The 24316-nt window shown below is 40.3% G+C and overlaps 1 long non-coding RNA gene across 1 annotated transcript; it reads right to left on the bottom strand.

Annotated features, from left to right (window-relative positions):
* Positions 1-1753: 1753 nt before the first annotated feature.
* Positions 1754-23562, bottom strand: LOC123651443. The gene is made up of 2 exons (XR_006740167.1): positions 23492-23562; positions 1754-1842 (listed from the first exon to the last, which is right to left on the bottom strand). It is a non-coding gene; the product is annotated as an uncharacterized LOC123651443 (long non-coding RNA).
* Positions 23563-24316: the final 754 nt, after the last annotated feature.

Below are 24316 nucleotides of genomic sequence, written 5' to 3'. Positions count from 1 at the left end.
ACTTCTAGTACTATGTTTAATAGGAGTGGTGAGAGTGGGCATCCCTGTCTTGTTTCTGTTCTTAGGGGAAATGGTTTTAGTTTTTGCCCATTGAGTATGATGTTGGCCATGGGTTTGTCATATACGGCTTTTATTATGTTGAGGTATGATCCTTCTATTCCCACCTTGCCAAGAGTTCTTATCAAGAAAGTGTGTTGGCTTTTGTCAAATGCTTTTTCCACGTCAATTTGTATGACTATGTGATTTTCATCTATCAATTTATTTATGGGATGTATCACATTTATTGATTTACGGATATTGTACCATCCTTGCATCCCCAGGGTAAATCTGACTTGGTCATGATGTGTGATCTTTCTGATGTACTGCTGGAGCCGATTTGCTAGAATTTTGTTGAGGATTTTGGCATCTATGTTCCTGAGGGATATGGTCCTGTAATTCTCTTTCATTGTGTTGTCTTTATCTGTTTTGGTGTTAGGCTTCATAGAATGAGCTTGGAAATGTTCCTTCCTCTTGAATTTTTTGGAATATTCTGAGGGGAATTGGTTCTAGTTTTCCTTAAATGTTGGTTAATATCCCCTGTGAAACCATCTGGCCCTGGACTTTTGTTTGCTGGAAGCTTTTTCATGACTGCTTCAATTTATTCCATAGTTATCAGCCTATTGAGGTTTTTAGAATCTTCCTCATTGGTTTTTGGAAGGTTGCATTTTTCTAGGAATATGTCCATTTTCTTCAGGTTGTCTAGTTTGTTAGAATAGAGTTGTTCGTAGTATTTTTAAAACAATTTTTGTATTTCTGTGGAGTCTGTTGTTATTTCGCCTCTTTTATTTCTGATTTTGTTCATTTGGGTCCTCTCTCTTTGCTTCTTGGTGAGCCTGGTTAGAGATTCATCAATCTTGTTTATCCTTTCAAAGAACCGGCTCTTGGTTTCCTTGAACTTTTGCATTGCTTTTTGGTCTCCATGCCATTTATTTCTGCTCTGATCTTTATTATCTCCTTCCTTCTGCTCACTCTGGGCTTTTCTTGTTGCTCTCTTTCTAATTCTTTGAGTTGTAGTGTTAAATTATTTATTAATATTTTTTCTTGTTTTTTGAAGTAGGCCTGTAGCGCTATAAACTTCCCTCACAGGACTGCTTTCATTGTGTCCCATAGATTTTGAATTATTTTGTTTTTATTGTCATTAGTTTCCAGGATGTTTTTAATGTCATATTTGATATCTTTGGTAACCCAATAATTGTTGAATAGCATGCTATTCAGCTTCTAAGTGTTTGAATTTTTTTTAAATTGTTTTTGTTGTAGTTTATTTCTACTATTATGCCATTGTGGTCTGAGAAGATGCTTGGTATGATTTCAATCTTCTTAAATTTGGGGAGACTTTACTTGTGATCCAATATGTGGTCTATTTTTTAAAATGTTCCAGGTGCACTTGAGAAGAACATATATTTTGTGGCTTTGGGGTGAAATGTTCTGAAGATGTCAATTCAGTCCATCTGATCTAGTGAGTCATTTAGGATTGTTGTTCCTGATTTTTTGTCTAGAGGATTTATCCAGTGGTGTCAGTGGTTTATTCTACCATTGTATTATTGTAGATCTCTCCCTTGATATCTTCCAGAAGCTTTTTTGTTGTTGTTGTTGTTCTGTTGTTTTTGTTTTTGTTTTTTGGTGTTTTTTGTTTGTTTGTTTGTTTTTTATGTATTTGGGTGCTCCTGGATTGGGTGCATATATGTTTATCAAAGTTATATTCTCTTGTTGTATAGATCCTTTTAGTAGTATGAAGTGGCCTTCCATATCTCTTATCATGACCTTCACTTTGAGGTCTATTTTGTCAGATATAAGTATTGCTACCTCAGTTTTTAATTCCCACCTCCGATTTCTATTTGCCTGAAAGATCTTTTTCCATCCCTTCACTTGTTCTGAGGTGGGTCTCTTGTAGTCAGCATATATATGGGTCTTTTTTTTATCCATTCAGCCACTTGATATTTCTTGATTGGAGCACTGAGTTCGTTTATGTTTAAAGTTATTATTGAAAAGGTATTGCTTGGAGCTATAATATTTTTGTTTTGTGTGCCTGTGTTCCTTCTCACCTTTCTATTTCTTCTTTTACACCAGTCCCTTTAGAATTTCTTGCATTACTTGCTTGGTAGTGATAAACTCTCAGCTTTTTTTTTCCCCCTTCAATTTTGAATGACAGCCTTATTGGATAGAGTATTCTTGGATTCAGCCCCTTGCTTTGCATCACTTTGTAAATTTCCTTCCATTCCTTTCTGGTCTGATGTTTTCTGTTGAGAAATCATTTGATAATCTAATGGGCGATCCCTTGTACATAATGTTCTATCTCTTGCAGCCTTTAAGATTCTCTATTTGTCCTGTACATTTGCCATCATAATTATGATGTCTCTTAGTGCGGGTCTTTTTGAGTTCATCTTGTTTGAGAGTTTCTGTGCTTCGTGACTTTTTTCTTCCTAACATTAGAAAAGTTTGCTGACATTATTTATTGGAATAGGTTTTCTAACCCTTGTTCCTCTCCCTGTTGTTCTTGCATCCCTATTATTTGTATGTTGCTTTATTTCATGCTGTCCCATAGCTCCTGTAGGCTTTCCTCCTGTCTTTTAATTTTTTTTCTCCAATTTTTGCAGTTCAGTTTGGGTGTGGTTTGCTTCCCTGTCTTCTAATTACGTCCTCCGCTTCTCCTATTCTACTGTTGAAACTTTCCATGGTGTTTTTTATTGCAGTTATATCGCTCTTCATTTCTTCTTGATTCTTACATATTTTGTTGATTTTTTTCATCCATCCAGTGAACTGTATGACCCTTATTCTGAATTATTTTTCTGACATATCACATGCCTCTGTTCTGCATAGCTGATTTTCTGGCTATTCCTCCTTTTCTTTCTTTTGTGGGTTTCTTTGTCTACCCATTTTTGATCTCATGAACTGATCTAGTTGTTGAGTCATGCAGGGGCTGCTCCTTGAGAGTGGCAGTGGCACCTCTGGTTATGGTTGTTACTCAGTTGGCAGCAGCTCCTCTGCTGGGTGTTGTTCACAGCAGTGGTGGCTCCTCTAGCTGGTGGGGAGAGGCTGCTCACACAGCTTCTGTTTCTCGGATGGGGTGGGCTGTGCGCAGCTGCTGCTACTCAAATGGAAGCAGACTGCTCATGTGGTTGCTATTCCTGGGATGGTGGCTGGCTGCATGTTGCTGCTATTCCTTGGATGGGATGGGCTGCTTGTGAGGCTTTTGCTCCTTGGGCAGGGGCAGGTTGCTTACAGGGCTAATGTTCCTCATAGGGGGGCAGGTTGCTCATGTGGCTGCTGCTCCTCAAATAGGAGTGAGCTGCACATGAAGCTGCTGCTCTTCCTAGGACAGGGGCAGACCGCTCCCCCAGCTGCTTCTTATTGGACATATGCAAGCTAAACGTGGCTGCTACAACTCAGATATGAGCCATCTGCTCATGTGGCTGCTGTTCCTCCGACAGGGGTGGGCAGTCCTTGCAGCTGCTGCTCCTCAAATGGGGGCAGGCTTCTCATGCATCTGCTGTTCCTTGGACGGGAAGTGGTATGCTCACACAGCTGCTGCTACTTGGACAGGGGCAGGGTAAGTGAGGCTGAGGCTCTTTGGCCTTCAGTGATCTTCTCATGGGGCTATTGATCCTTGGACAGGAGCAGGCAGCTCACGTGTCTGCTGCTCATGTGATCACAGTGCCCTGGGCTAAAGCGTTGGTCTGGTCAGAGGGGAGCATGCTTCTGAATTCACAGGTGGCTGGAGACTCTGTGACTTTGGGATCATAGCTAAGGTAGTAGGTCCCTGGCAGGGTGGCTCTAGAGTCCCAGGTGTTATTTGAGGGCACCCGGGATGGAGGCTCTTCTCGGCTCCCAGTTATAGCAGCTCTCCCCTTCAAAAAGGCAAGGCCTCTGAGGAAGACCTGGCCTCCTAGTACTGTTTGCAATGGTAACAGAGGCTGCCTCGTTAGGTGATCTCAGTTAGCCTGTCCCCAAAGGACCTGCAGGATCTAACTTTGCCACACACACACACACACACACACACACACACACATACCACAAGACCACACACTCCTCTTTTCCTCCCTTACTCACTCACACTCTCCCCCTCACTGCCTCCTTATTCCTGCATCTGTAGTTGGGTCTGGGGTGTTATTGACCCATTTATGCACAGAGTTTCCTCTCCACATGTCTGATTATGTGGCTTGCTCTCTAGCACAATGGCCGGACAGGATAAAATTCTCCTGGATAAGACATGACACGAAGGGAACAAAACAGGAATGTACTCAAGACACCAATAACTGCAATATAAGTGACCACCTGAGAAAAGAGAATTAGGAGAGAGAAAATAGAGTACAAATGATATCAAAGACAGAGATAAAGATAAGAGATAAAAGAAAAGAAAAGGAAAACACTACAGAACCAATAGATAAATCCCAAAAATACAGACACCAAACACCCAGCAAACAGTTTGGGGGCAAATCTATAGAGGCTGAGCTTATATACAGAAAATAAAGTTAAGAATTGGATGAATATGGAGAGCATCTCAGTTCAGTATAGAGTAAATAGAAAGGGGATAAGTGGATAAGAAGAAAGAGAATGAGAAGGAAATAATAATATTAATAATAAATTTACAAAAATTAATTTAAAATGGTATAAACATATAAAATAAAATAGAATGATGAAAATATAATGCGGAAAGAAATTGAAAACAAAGCAACACAAAAAAATAAAGAAGAAAGAAAAAGAGAGAGATGACAAAATAATAATTTAAAAAGTAAAAATAAAAATAAAATGGTGAAGTGTCATCTTTTGCCTGGCTTAAGATCCCAGTCTTCTGTTCTGTACTGTTTCTCAGTTTCCTGTTGCTGGGAATGAAGGCCTCTCTTTAGGCCAGTTCCTGTGGACTCTCAGGAACTATTCAGATTTTTTTTAAAACTCCTTTGTACCATTAGGGTGGGATCTGGATGTGGCTGTATTGATTGCCTAGAGACTGGAGAGAGGGGCTATCTCTTCAGGAGAAAATTGCTGCCCAGGTCCCTGGCTCAGGTATGGTTCAGCGCCAGACTCACTGCCACTTTTGGACACTCTCTTCTCCCCAGCCTTTCTCCAAACACCACAAATCTGCACCTTCTCCTGCACCTTAGGTACATGAGTGTCTGTATCCCTAAGAACTAGGTCTAGTCGAAACCGGTTTGGCTCAGTGGTTAAGGGTCGGTCTGCAGACTGAAAGGTCCTAGGTTCGATTCTGGTCAGGGCATGTATGTTGGTTGCGGGCACAACCCCAGTAGGGAGTGTGCAAGAGGCAGCTGGTTGATGTTTCTCTCTCATTGACTTTTCTAGCTATCTATCTCCCTTCCTCTCTGTAAAAGATCAATAAAATATATTTAAAAATAAAAAAATAAAAACTGTTCTTCTTTATTAAAAAAAAAAAAAAAAAGAACTAGGTTTAGTGAAAAAAGCACAGGCCACAAAGAGGGGAAAGACTGGTCCTCTGTGAGCTCAGCTTCTGCTGGCACTGCATGGTCTGGTCAGCCCTTCAGGGTTCCCCCTCTGAGCTCAGCCTTTCATGACAGAGGACCCAAATCTAGAATCCCCTGCCTCCAGCAGTCCTGAGGACCTCCTTTCTGAAGTCAGACATTGAGCCTGTCCCAAGGAACATGGCTCGGTGCCGTGACATTTCCATCTGACCCTCTGGACTCAGAGGTCTGGCAGACTCTCCTGCCCAGATCCTTGAATTTACATTTATCCAGGGGTCCCCGTCCTTCTTGGCTGCAAACTGTCTCACCAGCTCAGTTTCCTTTGCTAATTTGGGGTGGGTGTTATATGTTTCAGCTGCTCATTCTATCTGCTCTAAGACAAAGCTCAGGACAAGTCCATCTATTCTGCTGCCATTTTTTTTTCTCTCTCTAAGAGTCTCCTGTCTACTCTGTGAAAACTTGTTTCTCCTACGCAGTCTTATGGACTACTAGTGAAGATACAAAAGTGTGAAAGAGAGAAATTCTTTGTGCAAGATGAACCGATATCACTAAAGGAATTAGTCATTATAAAAATGTGTTGCCCCCAAGTTATTAACCACATCAATTCATCAAGCATTCTCATTAATTTAAAAATGGCCTGAATATAACACTAACAATAAGCCATCACTGAGCAACCATTTCACTGTGACAATTCTGGTATTATTCACTAAGTGGTATAGCAAACCTAAAATCTAGTAGTCTAAATCTAGATGCTATACTCTTTGCCTCTATGTAATGTAGATTTTTTGTAAGAATGTTCATACTGTAGTAGCTTACGTTCCAATTACTATGCATTCAAGTATAGAAAGTAGATACTTAGAAGTTATAACTATGAAAGCCTGATTAATATAGACATGAACTTAACAGCAGTAATATCCATAATAGCTGATAAGTATTGAATAGTTAAAAATTGTCAACTAGCCCAGCAGGTGTGGCTTTGTGGTTGAGCATCTACCTATGAACCAGGAGGTCACAGTTCGATTCCTGGTCAGGGCACATGCCCAGGCTGAGGGCTTGATCCCCAGTAGGGGGTGTGCAGGAGGCAGCCAATTGATGATTCTCTCTGTTGACAAAATGACCACATGCTAACCTGACAAGTTCAGGAAAGGCCTGCATGACAGTCTTGCAAACTCAAAGACCTAAAATTACCACAAAGGATTGTCTTAAATTAAACTTTAACTAAAAGCAGTTATGGTGGGTAGTCACCTCCTAGCCTGGTATCTTCCCTGACAAGGTCAACCTTTACCTGAACTGAACCTATATGTCTTTTTGCATCTATGATAGCATATCCTTCAAATGTCTGGATAACTTGTAACTTCCCTTTTTCTGGACCCATTGGGGCACAACCTAATATGCCTGGGCGCCATGACAGATACCACAAATTCCTTCATTGTTATTGTCATCATGTTAATTGTTCACTGTTAACTGTCCTGTACCACCTAATTGTGTGGCTATCATTTTACTTTTTACTCCAATCCCAGGATTCCCCCCGCCCTCCCCACAGCTTTGCTTCCTTAGCCTCTCTAATCTATCACCAATGGATTTCATGTAACCCACCTATGTCCACTCCTTTGATTGCAATGTATAAAAATAGATGAGAAACCACCATTCTCTGGAGCATTATCCCAATTCCTTGAGATATTGCTTCCCCAGAATTGTCAGCAGTTTGGCTCAAATAAACTTACAAAATTCTTTCCAGGTTTGAATGTCTTTATGTTAACATCTCTCATCATTGGTCTCTCTCTCTCTCTCTCTCTCTCTCTCTCTCTCTCTCTCTCTCTCCCCCACACTCTGAAGTCAATAAAAATATCCTATATAATAAAACCCTAATATGCAAATCGACCAATTGATGGAGGGACCCATTGCTATGATGTGCACTGACCACCAGAGGGCAGAATATCAATACAGAAGCTGCCCCCTGGTGGTCAATTCGCTCCTACACTGGGAGGGCTGTTCAGCCAGAAGTCAAGCTCATGGCTGGCTAGTGCAGTTGCAGTGGTGGGAGCCTCTCCTGCCTCTGTAGCAGTGCTAAAGAACAGCGAGCCAAGCTGCAAGGAGCATTGAGCTGGCAGGTGGTAAGGAGCAAGGGGCTCTGGACTGTGAGATATCCTGGACTGTGAGAGATGCAGTACTGGCTGAGGGTCCCCCTTCCAGTGCATGAATTTCATGCACCCAATCTCTAGTATTTCTTTAAAATTCCAAATTAAAAATTCATTATTTTATCAACTAACTTCATCGAACTTCTTTTATAAAGGTATATATTTACAAAATTAACACCCAGAAGTCAATGGCTTTTCTATACAGTGATAATAAACTCACAGAAAGAGAAATTTAAAAAGGAATCCCATTTACAATTGCAACAGAAAAACTGAGATACCTAGGAATAAGCTTAACAAGGGAGATAAAGGACCTGTACTCAGAAAATATCAGGACGGTGAAAAAAAGAGATAGAGGAATACATGAACAAATGGAAAACTATACCATGTTCATGGATTGGAAAAATCAAATCATTAAAATGTCCATATTACCCAAAGCAATCTATAAATTCAATGCAATTCCTATTAAAATACCAATGGCATACTTCAAAGACCTGGGACAAATTCTCCAAAAATTCATCTGAAATTAAAAAAAAAAAAAACCTGAATAGCTGCAACAATCTTGAGAAAGAAGAACAATGTTGGAGCAATCACTGTACAAGAGATCAAGCTATACTACAAAGCTTCTGTTCTCAAAACTGCCTGGTAGTGGCACAAGAACAGACACACAGACACCTAGATCAGTGTAACAGAACAGAGAACCCATAAATTGACACAAGCCATTATGCTCAATTAATATTTGACAAAGGCGGCAAGAGCATACAATGGAGTTAAGAAAGTCTCTTCAATAAATGGTCTTGGGAAAACTGTACACAGATACTTGCAAAAAAAAAAGAAAAATTTTGATCAATAGTATATTCTTTAAACTTACATGATACACAAAAATAAACACAAACTGGATAAAGAACTTAAACGTAAGATGGGAAACCTAAAAATCTTAAAGAAGCCATAGGCAGCAAAATAGCAGACCGTTGTACCCATACAGTCCTTAGAGTAATGGAAACTAAGGAGAAAATAAACAAATTGGACTACATCAAATAAAAAGCTTCTGCACAGCAAAAGAAATCATCAACAAAACAACAAGATACCCACTGCATGGGAGAACATATTTGCAAATGTTATTTTTTATAAGAGTTTAATCTCCAACATTTACAGTGAACTCATACAACTTAACAAAAGAAAGATACATAATCCAATCAAAAAATGGGCAAAAGACCTAAATGAACACTTTCCAAAAGAGGACATTCAGAAAGCCAAGAGGCCTATGAAAACATGCTCAAAGTCACTAATCATCAGAGAGATGCAAATCAAAACAACAATGCAGTACCATCTCACACCTGTCAGAATGGCTATCATCAACAAATCGACAAATGGTAAGTGCTGGTGAGGATGCAGAGAAAAGGAACCCTTGTGGGAATGCATACTGGTGCAGCCACTGTGGAGAACAATATGGAGTTTTTCTTAAAAAAAAACCTTAAAATCAAACTTCTATTTGACCCAATAATCCCACTCCTAGGAATATATTCCAAGAAAATAGAAACACCTATCAGAAAGGATAAGTGCACCCCTATGTTCATAGCACCACAATTTACCATAGCTAAGATTTGGAAACCACCTAAATGCCCATTAGCAGATGAGTGGATTAGAAAACTGTGGCACATCTACACAATGGAATACTACACTGCAGTTAAAAAGAAGGAATTCTTACCCTTTGCAACAGCATGGATAGAACTGGAGACCATTATGCTAAGGAAAATAAACTATTCAGTAAAAGAAAAATGCCACATGATCTCACTCATTTTTGGATAACAAAGAACATTATAAACTGATGAACAAAAATAGATACAGAGGCATGCAAGCATTGAGCAGACTGTCAAACTACATCAGGAAAGCTGGGGAGCTTTGGGGTAGGGAGGTAAGAGATCAACCTAAGGGCTTGTATGCATGCATAATAGCATAACCAATGGATGCAAGACACTGGGGGAAGCGGGGAGGGTATGTGCCAGGGTTAGGCGAGGCTGGGGGAAGGTCAATGGAGGAAAAAAAAAAAAGAGAGACATATGTATTACTATTTGTAATACCTTAGACCAGTGTTTCCCAAAGTGTGGTATGCGTACCCCCAGGGGTACGGGAAGAGTTTGGTGGGGATATGCGTTGCACTGGAGTTTGGTGGGGATATGCACTGCACCATGCTTAGCTGCACCTAATTCTACGTTCTCATGAGTATGAGGGGTACTCAGCATTACGAAAATTATAGAAGGGGTACACATATGTCAAAAGTTTGGAAAACACTGATAAACTATAAAATAACATTCAAAAATAAAAATAAAATAGTCTTAAAGTCCAAAAATGTGTACCTTTGGAAAATTTTAGCATTTTCATTATAATTTTATTGACTTTGAGCATTTTGTATTATTTATTATTACAATATTCTGGCAGCTGGCAATAAACTGTTTAGTTCTAAGAAAAAAAAGTTATATATTTAGACCAAAAATAAACCAAGCTTTGTACCCATTAATGTGATATTTGTAAGGACACAAAGCAAGAAGATCATTTAGAATAAGTATAAGGAGATTAACATATTACTCTTAATACTTGATAAAGTGTACATAAACTAAATAAGGCAATAGCAGTACCAAATAATAAAATAAGATGATCTAACATAACTTTTCTCTGAATGGTATGGTATGTAAGTAGCTGCTATAATAAATAAAAAATGGTTCCATGATCAAATAAATTTGGGAAACATTAAAAAGTTAAATAATTTTATACTTGCAGGAATTCATAGAATTATAATGTGCTAATATGTATTGTAAAACACTGAGAAGTAGATTGAATAGGCAGTATTTCCTGCACACATTTGGAAATATTTTTAATGAATCATATTGAGTACCACAGAATATCTATCTATCTCTATCTGTCTATCTATCTATCTATCTATCTATCTATCATCTATCTATCTATCATATATCTCTATCTCTATATCTATCTATCTATCTATCTATCTATCATCTATCTATCTCTATATCTATATATCTATCTATATATTTATTTATATCTATATCTATATCTATATCTATATCTATATTTATATCTATATCTATATCTATATCTATATCTAATCTACCCAGGCTGGGTTTCTTGACCTGGAACACAGGAGCTAAATCAGAGACCGAGGACTCAGGTAACATCCAGCTGTTAAAGGCAGCAGAGCTTCTGGCTACTGGGGAGTCTGGAGCCAGTAGGAGTTAAACCTGCAGTTTTTCTATTATTTTTAAAACCCAAAACACAGGATATTCATTAGCCTTTTATTATATAGAATATACACCGAGTGGATAGATTTTTATGCATTCAGAGATCATAATAATCTGGCCCCTCAGTGTATACTGCCATCTGGGACAACCTAGATAAATATTGAGAATATCATGCTAAACAAAATAATTCAGACAGAAAAAAACAAGAATCATATGATTTCATTTATATGTGGGATATAAAAAAGAAATCAACAAATACAACAAAACAAACAAAAAACTTGTAGACAAAAACAGTATGGTGGTTACCAGAGGGGAAGCAGAGTTAAGAGAGGTAAGACAGGATAAAGAGTGTCAAATATATGGTGACAGAGGAACACTTGACTTTGAGTGATAAACACAGTGCCATATACAGATGATGTATCACAGAAATGTACAGTGGTGCCTCGCATAAAGAACGCCTCGCACAGCGAACGCTGCACACAACGAACTTCATTTCATGATTCATACAACGAACTTCGTTTCACACAACGAAGTCGCCCGAGCTTCCACGACCGCTTTGCCCGAGCTTCCACGATCGCTGCTGATGTATTGCATCCTTCCGCGCAGGCACTGCAGGCAGTCGTTAGTCACTGTGCTTAACTTAAGCACGTATCGCGGCAATCGTTCTTCATTACGAATTAAATCACACACGTATCACGGCAGTCGTCCTTTTAAGTTAAACTCAATATTTTTTTTATATCATGGCTTCTAAAAAAAGCAGGAAGGTGATTTCTGTTGAAATGAAACAGGAAATAATTAGAAGGAGTGAATGTGGGGTAAAACAGTGTGACCTCGTCAAAGAGTTTGGCCTCAGCAAGACCACCATTTTCACCATTTTGACAAATAAGGATGCAATCAAATCAGCCAAAGTAGCCAAAGGAGTATCAAAACTATTTCATGAAAAACATAGGTCTTCAATCCACTAGGAAATGGAGAGGCTATCAGCGATTTGGATTAAGGACAGGCAGGTGAAAGGTGACGTAACAACCCAAGATATTATCTGTCACAAAGCCAAGAGAATTTATGATGATCTAAAGAAAAACGTCCCTGGAAGTAGCAGCAATCAAGATAATGAAGAAGAATTCAAAGCCAGCAGGGGGTGGTTTTTTAGATTTAAGAAAAGGTGTGGAATCCACAGCGTTACTATGCATGGTGAGGCTGGCAGTGCTGACAAGAAAGAAGCAGAAAAGTTCTCTATTAACTTTCAAAAATGTATTAAGGATGAAGGATACTGCCCACAACAAGTGTTCAATGCCGATGAAACGGGTCTTTTCTGGAAAAGAATGCCGAGCAGAACCTTCATTACAAAAGAGGAGAAGAAATTGCCAGGACACAAAGCCATGAAGGACAGACTTACCCTTATGTTTTCGTCTAATGCCAGCGGAGACCTCAAGATCAAACCTCTATTGGTTTATCACTCTGAAAATCCAAGAATTTTCAAGAAAAATAACGTTATTAAGTCCAAACTGCCCGTCCATTGGAAGTCCAATCAAAAAGCCTGGGTGACCCAAGTTATCTTCAACGAATGGATTCTGGAAACCTTTGCTCCTGCCGTGAAGAAATTCTTGCTGGAAAAAGAACTGCCGCTCAAAGCCCTTCTGATACTTGACAATGCCCCTTCTCACCCAAAAGACCTAGAGGAAATATTGCAGGAAAATTATCCTTTTATCAAGGTGCAGTATTTGCCACCAAACACCACATCCATTCTTCAGCCAATGGATCAGCAAGTTATTGCGAACTTTAAAAAACTCTACACTAGAGCCCTCTTTAATAAGGTGTTTGAAGAATGCGAGTTTGGTGGAGACAATATGACTGTCCGAAAGTTTTGGAAGGAGAAATTTGATGTCCTTATGGCAATACGACTTATACAGAAGGCCTGGGAAGAAGTGTCACAAAGGACCCTCATTTCTGCTTGGAAGATGCTTGTGCCTTCGTGGACCCAGGAAGAAGCAGTAGTTGATGACACAGAAGTGGTGAAGGACATCATCACAGTGGCCCAAAGGTTGGAATTAGAGGTAGAGGAAGAGGATGTAGAGGAGCTTATTGAGGAACACGAAGAAGAGCTGACAACTGAAGAGCTCCAAGCACTTCTGGTCCAGCAACAGGACAATGCTCAAAGGGAAGCGTCATCTGATAACGAGGAGCAACAATCAAACAATCAACCAATCCCAACTGCTGACATCAAGAACATCCTGGTCAAATGGAAAGCAGTTCAGGAGTTTACCAATGCCCACTATCCGGATTCAGCTGAAGCAAACAGGATCAACGATCTTTACTCCGATACTCTTGTCCGTTATTTCCGGCAGATGTTGGAGAAAAGAGAAAAACAAACGACTTTGGACAGGTTTTTCATGAAACCATCGGCCAAAAAGCAGAAAATGGATGAAGATGTGCAAGATTCGGTAGACTCTACTTAGTCTGTCTTAAAATTAAAAAAATGTGTGTGTGTTTTTTTTTTAAATTATGTTTTTAGATGTATCTAAATAAAAATAATAACAAAAAATTTATCTTTTTTTATGTCATCTTAGCATATTTTATGCTACAGAACGAATTATTTTTTTTAACATGTATTATTATGGGAAAACGCGTTTCACATAACGAACTTTTCGCATAACAAACTTGCTCCTGGAACGAATTAAGTTCGTTGTGTGAGGCACCACTTGTACACTTGAAACTTCTGTAATCTTAATAACCAATGTGATTGTTGTCTTACAATCTGTTCATGTGCTGTATCACATTTATTGATTTGCAGATATTGTACCAATCTTGCATCCCTGGAATAAATCCCACTTGGTTATGGTATATAATTTTTTATGTATTGCTGGATCTGATTTGCTAAAATTTTGTTGAGGGTTTTAGCATCTATTTTCATAATGGATATTGGCCCATAATTATCTTTCTTTGTAGTATCTTTATCTTGTTTTGGAATTAGGATTATTCTGGTCTCATAAAAAGAGCTTGGAAGTGTTCCTTCCTCGTGAATTTTATAAAAATAAGTTGAGGAGGTTAGGTGTTAGTTTTCCTTGAATAATTGGCAAAACTCCCATGTGAATCTTCACAAAACAGGGTTTTTGTTTGCTGGAAGTTTTGTTTTTGTATGTTTTGTTTTATTATTATTATTACCGCTTCATTTTCATCAGTAGTTATCAGCCTTTTCAGATTTTCTGATTCTTCCTGAGTTTTGGGAGATTTTATTTTTCTAGAAATATGTCCATTTCATCAAGGTTGTCTGGTTTGTTGGAATAGAGTTGTTAATAGTATTTTTTCTTTTTTTTACAATCCTTTGTATTTCCGTGGAGTCAGTTGTTGCTTCACCTCTTTCATTTTGGATTTTGTTTATTTGGGTCCTCTCTTTTTGTTTCTTGGTGAGTCTGACTAAAGGTTGATCAATCTTATTTATCTTTTCCAAGAAATAGCTCTTGATTTTATTGATCTTTGGTATACATTTTTTGGTCTTTATGTCATATATTTCCACTCTGATCTTTATTATTTTCTTCTTCATTATGCTTACTCTATGTTTTTCTTGTTGCTCTCTTTCTAATTATTTAAGTTGTAGGACTGGATAACATTATTATAAGTGGGGTTTTTTCTCTCTCACCTTTTTAATTAAGGTATTATATGTGTACATACCTTACCAATCCCCACCCTCACCACTCCCATACATGCCCTCCCTCCCCATAGTTTTTCATCGATTGGTTATGCTTATATGCATGTATACAAGTCCATCAGTTGATCTCTTATCTCCTCCTATCTCCCTACCTTCTCCGCTGTAATTTGACAGTCTGTTTGTTTCTTTAATGTCTCTGTATCTATCTTTTTGTTCATAAGTTTATAATGTTCCTTATTATCCATAAATGAGTGTTTTTCTTTCATTGCCTGGCTTATTTCACTCAGCATAATGTTCTCCAATTTCATCCAGGTAGCTGCAAATTATAAGAATTTCTTCTTTTTTAAGGCAACATAGTATACCATAAACACAGTATACAATAGTTTTTTGATCCAATCATCTGCTGACGGGCATCTAGGCTATTTCCAAATCCTATTGGACATTGTGCTGCTATGAACATAGGGTTGCATATATCCTTTTTTGATTGGTGTTTCTAGTGTCTTAGGATATATTCCTAGGAGTGGGATTACTGGGTCAAATGGGAGTTCCATTTTTGAGGAAACTCCATACTGTTCTCCACAGTGGTTGCACCAGCCTGCATTCCCACCAGCAGTGCAGGAGGGTTCCTTTTTCTCCACAACCTCGCCAACACTTGTCCTTTATTGATTTGTTGATGTTGGCCATTCTGACAGGTGTGAGATGGTACCGCATTATTGTTTTGATTTGCATCTCTCCAGTAATTAGTGACTTTGAGCATGTTTTCATGTGCCTCTTAGCCTTCCTTCTGTATTCTTTTGAAAAGATTCTATTTAGGTCCATTGCCCATTTTTTAATTGGATCATTTATATTCCTTTTATTAAATTGTATAAGCTGTCTGTAGATATTGAAGATTAAACCTTTATCAGTGGTAACATTTGCAAATATGTTCTCCCATACAGTGGGTTTTCTTGTTGTTTTGTTGACGGTTTCTTTTGCTGTGCAGAAGCTTTTTATTTTGATGTAGTCCCATTTGTTTATTTTCTCTTTAGCTTTCATTGCCCTAGCAGCAGAATCAGCAAAGAAGTTATTTCAGCATATGTCTGAGAATTTGCTGCCTGTGGATTCCTCTAGTATTTTTATGGTTTCCTGTCTTATGTTTAAGTCCTGTATCCATATTGAGTTTATTTTTGTGTCTGGTGTAAGTTGGTCATATAGTTTCATTCTTTTGCAAGTATCTAACCAATTTTCCCAACACCATTTATTGAAGAGACTGTCTTGACTCCATTGTATGTTCATGCCTCCTTGGTCAAATATTAATTGAGTATAGTGATTTGTGTTGATATTTGGATTCTCTATTCTATTCCACTGATCTATCGATATATGTCTGTTCTTATGCCAGTACCAGGCTGTTTTGAGAACAGTGGCTTTGTAATAAAGCTTGAAATCTGGTACTGAGATCCCTCCTACTTTATTCTTCTTTCTCAGGATTGCTGTGGCTATTCGGGGTATTTTTTTGTTCCAAATGAATTTCTGGAGAGTTCTTTCTAAGTCTGTGAAATATGCCATTGGTATTGTAATGGGGAGTGGATTGAATCTATAAATTGCTTTGGGGAAGATCTTGAAAACTCGAAGACTAAGTCAGAACTCAACTCACCAGCCAACATTGCAACATAAATGCGTGGTTGTTTTTTTTTTTTTTTTTTTTTTTAAAAGGACAGAATGTTGGAATGGCGGCGACCAGGCCTAGAGTGGCCAGGCACAAGGCAGTGGCAGCCGGGCCTGGAGCAGCAACAGCCAGGCCCCAGAGCAGCAGCAGTCAGAACCAGAGCAGCAACAGCCAGGTCTGGAGCAGCCAGACCTGGGGCAGTGGCAGCCAGGCCTGAGGCGGAGGCAGCCAAGCCCAGGGTGGCCAGTCCAGGAACACCCAGGCCCAGAGTGGCCAAGCCCAGAGAAGCCGGGCCCAGAGCAGCTGGGTCAGGAGCAGCCACACCCAGAACAGCAGCAGCCAAGCCCGGAGCATCTAGGCCGGGAGCTGCCAGGCCCGGAGCGGCTGGGCCCAGAGAAGCCAGGCCCAGAGCAGCCGGGTCGGGTGTGGCCAGGCCCGGAGCAGCAGCTGCCAGGCTGGGAGCTGCCAGGCCCGGAGCAGCAGCAACCATGCTTGGAGCAGCCAGGTCCGGAGCTGCCAGGCCCGGAGCGGCCAGACCCGGAGCGGCCGGGCCCGGATCAGCCGGGCCCAGAGCAGCCGGGTCGGGTGGGGCCAGGCCCAGAGCAGCTGGTTGTGGAACCGACCAGAGCAACAGAGGCCAGGCCTGGAGCATCCAGGCCCGGAACAGCTCGCTCCTTGCATGCCTCCACCCCACGGCTGCCTCTTAGACATGGCTGGAAACTTTTGGGGGAACTTGTGGGTCTGCTGAATCAAATGAGGAAGGCTTAGATCTGGATGTGTTGAGTTAGTATAGGGCTGGGGTGTTGATCTGTGAGTGCCTTGTGTGGGGCCTGGATGAGGTTGGTTGATCTATTTGGAAATGTCTTTTGTGTGAAGTGTATCCTTGGGCATGTGGAGGTATTATTGATTTGAGAAAATGCTAAGTAACTGATTTACAATCTGAAAAATTTAAAGTTCTGAAAGTTTAAGGTCTCTTGCCCAAAAGAGGTTTTAAAGCTAACACCTTAATTTTAATGGAGAAAGGGAATGACAAGCCCTTCCCACCCAGAACAGGTAATCCAATTCTAACCAGCAGCTATGTTTAAACAATGTGTCCATTTACACTTGATTGGCTACACCTTTTGATAGCCTAAGGGCAAGTTTACATGTAAACAAGTTTCCTCTCAATTCCCAGGGCAGAAAAAAAACAACAACAAGGTTTAAAATTATTAGATTTTAAAATTTATTCTTAGAAGTGTAAAAGTTTATTAATTAAAAAAATAATAATAACAAAAAAAAGGAGATTGAAAAACCTGATGAACAATAATAGCGGTTCATTGTAGTAGAGTCGGCAATATGGGAGGGGAGTGGACTGACTGTTCTTGGGGAAAGGGAGGGAGGAAGAGACTGAACATAAACTGTGCACCTATGGATGAGGACAATGGGGGGTGGGGAGAGGGCGAAGGGTTGGGTGGGAACCTGGTGGAAGGGGGAAGAAATGAGGAACCTTTGTAATAATATGAACAATAAAGATTGATTTAAAAAATGAATAATTAATTATTTAATTAAATAAGAACAACAACAAAATAAATTGCTTTGGGAAGTATGGACATTTTGATGATGTTGATTCTACCAATCCATGGACATGGTATGTTCTTCCTCTATCTCTTTTTTCACTGTCATGCAGTTTTCTGCGTAAAGGTCTTTCACCTCCTTAGTTAAGTTTATTCCTAGGTATCTTAAGTTTTTTGGTTCAATGGTAAATGAGATTGCTTTTTTAGTCTCTGTTTCTGTAAGTTCACTATTGGTGTATAGAAATGCCATAGATTTATTGGCATTAATTTTGTATCCTGCTACATTGCTGAATTCATTTGTTAAATCTATTTGTTTTTTGATGGAGTCTTTTGGGTTTTTTATGTACAATATCATGTCATCTGCAAATAAGGATAACTTTACTTCTTCTTTTCCAATTTGGATGCCTTTTATTTCTTCTTCCTGTCTAATTGCAATGGCTAGTACTTCCAGTACTATGTCAAACAGGAGTGGTGAGAGTGGGCATCCCTGGCTTGTTCCTGTTCTTAGAGGAATGGTTTTAGTTTTTGCCCATTGAGTATGATGTTGGCTGTGGGTTTATCATATATAGCTTTTATTATGTTGAGATAAGATCCTTCTATTCCAACCATGCCGAGTGTTCTTATCAAGAAAGTGTGTTGGATTTTGTCAAATGCCTTTTCTGCATTGATTGATATGACTATATGATTTTTATCTCTCAATTTATTTATGTGATGTACCACATTTACTGATTTACGGATATTGTACCATCCTTGCATTCTCAGAATAAATTCTACTTGGTCATGGTGTATGATCTTTCTGAACCAATTTCCTAGAATTTTGTTGAGGATTTTGGCATCTATGTTCATGAGGGATATTGGCCTGTAATTCTCTTTCATTGTGTTGTCTTTATCTGGTTTTGATATTAGAGTGATGCTGGCTTCATAGAAGGAGTTTGGAAGTGTTCCTTCCTCTTCAATTTTTTTGGAATAGTCTGAGGAGGATAGGTTTTAGTTATTCCTTGAATATTTGATAAAACTCTCCTATGAAGCCATCTAGTCTGGGCTTTTGTTTGCTGGAAGCTTTTTTTTTTTTTTTTTTTTTTTTTTTCAATTCTCCATTTTTATTGAAAACCCGGCCATGATTCATTTGCCAGGACCCCTCGGAAGCCAGCTTGCCCAGTCACCTCATAAGCTGCAGCCTCTGCCTCCAGAATGGCTCCCCCTGGACAATCGGGGCATCAGAGCCAGTGAGATGCCATCCAGAACTAACGGCTCTCAGGAGACAATTGGTAAACACCTCCTCCTTCAGGTAGGAATGCAAGTCCGATGGAGCAGTAGACATTCCATTGGGTGGGAAGAGCAAATATTCAAGCAGAAATAAACTTGGGAAGCACAAGTTTCAGGTAGAATTACCCTAATCACATGCCCTTCACTAAAGGCTCAGCTGATGGGCGGCAGCGGGGAAGCCAGGCAGCTGCATGCCTGGGAGGACAGACCCCATGGGAGTGCCCACCTGGGGCAGGAAGGCCAGGAACTTGGGGGCAGGTGGGAGGGGCCCAGACACCGCTGCTGGACCTGCAGGGGAACTGCGGACCCCTCATGCTCCCTTCCCGACACACCCGGACACAGGGTGCTCTGGGTCACCACTGACCCGGTGGAAAGCCTCTGCACTGCTCTGTTCCCTCAAAGCTGATCACAGTAAATGTGTTCAAGTTATGTCTCACATTAGCAGGGCCCTCTATTGGCACCAAATTTAGGTTCATTGGTGCTCACAGCCCCCCATGGGGTAGGTATCATTCTCGCTACTTTACAGATGAGAAAACTGAGGCTCAGAAATGGTAGGTGACCTGCCCAGGGCCCTGCAGTCAGAGACGGGCAGATGAGGAGAGCTCGGTCCAAGGTCAGGGCCCTTCACTTTCCATCCTGTTCCCTCCACAGTCCCGCACCCCTCGTGCAGGCAGAGCACTTGGATCTAGTTGCCTGTCCTTTCCCCAAGACCACTCTCTCTTGATGACCAGCTTCGGAGTGAGCCTTCAAGTCAGGCAGTGACAGCCCTCCGGCTTTGTTCTTCTCCTTCACCGTTGTGACTGCCTTTCCGGGGCTTTTGCCTGTTCACCTCTGTGGACCAGCACTGGCCCGTCATACACGCTCCCCACAGAGGGCTGCTTACGGAGGCCTGCGTCAGCACTCCCCAGCCAGGCCAGGCAGCTTCTGCAGAATCCCTCTGGCCTGCCCTGGTCCTCCAGGCATGGTGGGCTGCCCAACAGCCACGGCCCACAGTCTCTGACAAGGGTCTGTTGGTTTTCACCACCAGCAGCTGCATGTTCTCATATTACTAAAATCTCTCTCTCAATTGCTGAAGCTGTGTAACAAATTAGCTCAAATCTGAGACAACATTTATGTTTGTTCACAAATCTGGTGGGTTTGGCAGGCAGAGCTCAGTGGGGTTGCTCTGCTCATGCTGCAGCACCTCCCGGCGGGGCTGGAGTCCCGGGAAGTGTGGCCACTCACGGGGCTGGCAAATGATGCCGCTGCTGGCTAAGACTTTAGCTAGATCCACACCCTGCATGTGGCCTCTCCAGAGAGCCTAGGCTTCCTCATAACATAATGGGTGAGCCCGGGAGCAGCACTCTAAGAGAGGTCTAGCCTGGACCAGAAGTCAGACACGCAGCCAGGCAACCCCCAAATCTCACCCAGCCTTCCGGAGCGGGGGGGGGGGGGGGGGGGGCAGACTCCACCTCTTGACCTGGAGTGGCAGAATTCTGGAAGAGAATGTGGGCCCAGTATTACTCTCTCATCACACTTTTGGAAAATCAGTCTGCTGTGGAATGTTTCTGAATATGAACTTGTTCCATCATGGATATGTATAGTTTAAATTCCCACCCCCTCCTATCCTTGGCCACCCCGGGACCCCATCCCTCACCAGGCTGTCCATCCCTGTGGGCACCGCTACCTCCAAGACCCTACAGCTTAAATTTTGATAGATGCCCTGTTTCCCCAAAAATAAGACAGTGTCTTATATTAATTTTTGCTCCCAAAGATGCACTAGGTCTTATTTTCAGGGGATGTCCTATTTTTCCATGAAGAAGAATACAGTACACATTTATTGTTAAATGAAAATAAAGGAAATTTATTACCTGTATACGGTATGGTAGTATGGTAGTTGTCAACACAAACCAGACAAACTATGAATCCTACATTATTAATAATTTACTCATTTATTCAATGACAATCATGTCATCATCTTCTGGAACATCATCATAACAATTCAATTCCTGAATTTCCTGGTGAATTTCTTGTGACTCCATTTCTTTCAGAATCAGTGGACCAAATCTCTCATGGTTAGCAAAAGCACTGTCTTCTTGTCAAGGTAGCCTGCTCGCAGTGCATTTGCAATGCAACTGTCAGTGATTTTTTCCCATGAATTCTTCACTCAAGTCACAACTTCTTGCAGTTTAGGTTTCACAAAGTTTCCACGCTGATTTCTCTCATTCTATTTTCAATGTAGTTATTAATTTCCATGCTCAAATTGTCTTTGAATGGCTTGTTTATTGCAATATCAAGAGTCTGGAGATAGGCCGTCTTTCCTGTAGGAATCATTATCTGATCTATTTTTTCTTTCGTGAATATATGTCTTCATGTCTTTAGCGCGGTGAGTGTTGGCTGCATCCCAGACTAGCAGACCTCTTTGGCTCCCTCGCATAACAAGCGACAGCATTAAATCAACCCACTTCCTCATAACTACTTGTGTGGCCCAGGCTTTTTCAGTTTCAAGAATAAAAATGCCCAAAACACGTTCAATCTTTTCCTTCTTGCCCTTAGAAATGATTAAAGGTGGGATTTTGTGCCATCCAGATCAATTGCCAAAATACAGGAAACATGTGCACTTCCGTAAGCAGTGGAGGGAATGTGCACTTAGGAGGCGCTCCGCTGTTCAATTGTTGTTAGAGATGATTGGCCCATAAACACTGCAGTTTCATCCATAGCAATCATGTTGGAAAGATTGTATTTAGAGAAGTCAGCATCATCAATAAAGGACTTGAATGCAAGTGCTCGCTTAATAACTTGAGTATCTTCCAACCTAAACAATATTGTAGATCTTCTTAAAGACAGTTCACTTCACTGAAGGAAATTATCCAGCCAGTGTTGTGATGTTTTGAAGTCTTCTGGGGCTATGTCAAACTTTGGTGCCATTGCAAGGGCAAATTCTTGAATCTGAGTCCTATTCACAACCAAAGACTGCTCTCCTGTCAACAACCCATTCACAGATCAGGTCTGCTGGAAGCTTTTTTTAATTTTTTTTTATTTTTATTTTTTTGATTAAGCATGCTAGAATTTATTACAGATTCGAATCTGGACTCAAACCATGGCTGACGCAGCAGCCGGTAAACACCCAGGTAAGAGCCCCGATGGAGGGGCAGTCCCTCCAGAGCGCTCACACAAAAACACAAACACACACCTACCGCGGCCAGTCAGGCTCTTCGGAATGGGGGTCCCTCATGGTCCTGGCTGGGGATTCCAGTCATGATCCCCAAGGACCACCAGGGAGCCGAGTCCGATGCAATAAACAAAAGAGCCATCTCCATGCTAGCATGGGCTATCCCACTCATGCCGGCAGCATGGCGGAAGAGGTGCTGGAAGCTTTTTGATGACTGTTTCAATTTCTCCCAAAGGCACTGGTCTATTGAGATTTTTAGATTCTTCCTGTTTGAGTTTTCGAAGGTTATATTTTTCTAGGAATATGTCCATTTCATCCAGATTGTCCAGTTTGTTGGAATAGAGTTGTTCATACTATTTTTTAACAATCCTTTGTATTTCAGTGGGGTCTGTTGTTATTTCACCTCTTTAGTTTCTAATTTTGTTTCTTTGGGTCCTCTCTCTTTGTTTCTTGGTTAGCCTGCCTAGGGGTTCCTCAATCTTGTTTATCCTTAAAAGAACCAGCTCTTGGTTTTGTTGATCTTATGTATTGTTTCTTTGGTCTCTATGTTATTTATGTCCACTCTGATTTTTGATATTTCCTTCCTCCTGCTTACACTGGGCTTTTCTTGTTGTTTTTTTTTTTGTTTTTGTTTTGTTTTGTTTGTTTGTTTGTTTGTTTGTTTTTTTGCAATAGGCTTGTAGTGATATGAACTTCCCTCTCAAAACTGCTTTTTCTGTGTCCCATAGATTTTGGATTGTTGTGTTTTCCTTGTCATTTGTTGCCAGGATGTTTTTAATTTCTTCATTGATTTCTCTGGTAACCCAGTCATTGTTTAATAACATGCTATTTAGTCTCCATGTGTTTGATTTCTTTGGATTATTTTTATTGTAGTTGATTTCCAGTTTTATGCCACTATGATCTGAGAAGATGCTTGATATGATTTCTATCTTCTGGAATCTGAAGAGACTTTGACTATGTCCCAACATGTGGTCTATCTTTAAAAATGACCCATTTGCACTAGAGAAGAATATATATTCTGTGGCTTTGGGTGAAATGTTCTGAAGATGTAGATTAATTCCATTTGGTCTAGTGCTTCATTTAGGCTTGATGTTTCTTTGCTGATTTTATGTTTAGATGATTTGTTCAAAGGTGATAGCGGGGTATTAAAATCTCCTACTATGATTGTATTGCTATTAATCTCTCCCTTAATTTCCTCCAGCAGTTTTGTTTATATATATTTGGGTGCTCCTGTATTGGGTGCATATATGTTTATGAGGGTTATTTTGTTGTTGTTGTTGGATTGCTCCCTTTAGTATTATGAAGTGGCCTTCATTATCTCTTATGTCCTTCACTTTGAAATCTAATTTGTCAGATATAAGTATTGCTACCCCAGCTTTTTTTTTTTTTCATTTCCATTTGCCTGGAAAACCTTTTCCATCCCTTCACCTTCATTCTGTGTGCTTCTTTTTCTCTGAAATGGTTTTCTTATAGACAACAGATAGATGGGTCTTGTTTTCTTATCCAATTCATTACCCTCTGTCTTTTGATTGGGGCATTTAATTCATTTACATTTAAAGTTATTATTGATAGGTACTTATTTGTCATCATTTTTATTCTATACCCCTGTGTTCCTTCTTCGCTTCCTATTTCTTTATTTTTACAGCAGACCCTTTAGCATTTCTTGCATTGCTGGTTAAATTCCCTGCTGGATAAATTCCCTTAGTCTGGTTTTTTTCTATAAAGCTCCTGATTTCACCTTCAATTTTGATTGATAGCCTTGCTGGGTACAGTATTCTTGGATTCAGACCCTTCTTTTGCATGACTTGGTATATTTCATTCCATTCCCTTCTGGCCTGATGAGTTTCTGTTGAGAAATCAGTTGCTAGTCTGATGGGGGTTCCTTTATATGTAACTTTCTGTCTCTCTCTGGCTGCTTTTAAGATTCTTACTTTGTAGTTGGTGTTTGCCAATTTAATTATAATGCGCCTTGGTGTTGGTCTTTTGGGATTCATTTTGTTTGGGACTTTGTGAGATTCTTGGATTTGGGTTGGTTATTTATTTTATTTTTTCTATCTTAGGAAAGTTTTCTGTCATTATTTCTTCAAACATTTTTTTTTTCTATGCCTTCCTAAGTTCCCTTTCCTTCTGGAACTCCTATTATTCTAATATTGTTTTGTTTTGTATTGTCCCAAAGTTCCCTTAGGATCTCCTCC

Source organism: Pipistrellus kuhlii, unplaced genomic scaffold, assembly GCF_014108245.1.
Source record: "Pipistrellus kuhlii isolate mPipKuh1 unplaced genomic scaffold, mPipKuh1.p scaffold_m20_p_54, whole genome shotgun sequence".
Classification (NCBI taxonomy): domain Eukaryota; kingdom Metazoa; phylum Chordata; class Mammalia; order Chiroptera; family Vespertilionidae; genus Pipistrellus; species Pipistrellus kuhlii.
Note: the sequence above shows the minus strand (reverse complement) of the source record. Positions and strands in the feature narration are given on the sequence as shown.